Source organism: Gallinula chloropus (genome assembly GCF_964237585.1).
Source record: "Gallinula chloropus genome assembly, chromosome: 1".
NCBI lineage: Eukaryota > Metazoa > Chordata > Aves > Gruiformes > Rallidae > Gallinula > Gallinula chloropus.
Window position 1 is genome coordinate 52,466,430 of NC_140085.1, and position 709 is coordinate 52,467,138.

Sequence of the window (709 nt, forward strand, 5' to 3'; positions counted from 1 at the left end):
GGTGGAAGGGGGAAAATCTCACAAGTATCCATTTTATTGCCTTATCCATACTCTGTGGGCTATGTGCATAAAGCAGACTATCAACCAATTGATGGAACTGTTGAAGCAATACTGTTCCATCTCTGCTACAAGTTCTTTCTGTTGTTGTTGAATGACCACTAGTAATTAGTTACAGCCTCCTGCTGTAAAACTGCTTTTCTTTCAGCATGACCTTGCAGTTTGACATGGGTTAAGCAGCAAGCAACTCAAATGCCAATATACAGGAATCCTAAAAAGGCAAAGCAGAGGGCAGACTTTCATGCCACTGGTGACCCAGTAATTACAGATACCACTGTAGATCCACCATCTGATACGACCTTGTCCTTTGTCTGTTCAGGCAAGAAGATGAGGGTAGTCCTTGCTTCTACAGTAATAGGCTTGCACCAAGTAGGAGCCCTGCCAGAGCTGGTTATCTCCTAATGGGTGCAAGAGCTCCTCCCAAGGGGATACCATGGCTGAGCAAGGATTAAGTATCACTTCTCGCAGTCCCATGGTCGTTAGCCCTCTTCCACACTATTAGCAGGCAACTACCACCCCTTGCTTCTAGCCACATTGGCCAGATGTTACTCAATCGAATAAGAAAATAAATATGGATACCAGATGATTTGGGGCAACTAGGCTTAAGGGAGAAATGGGAGTAGCTGCTATACAAACCTGACAATTCCATGTA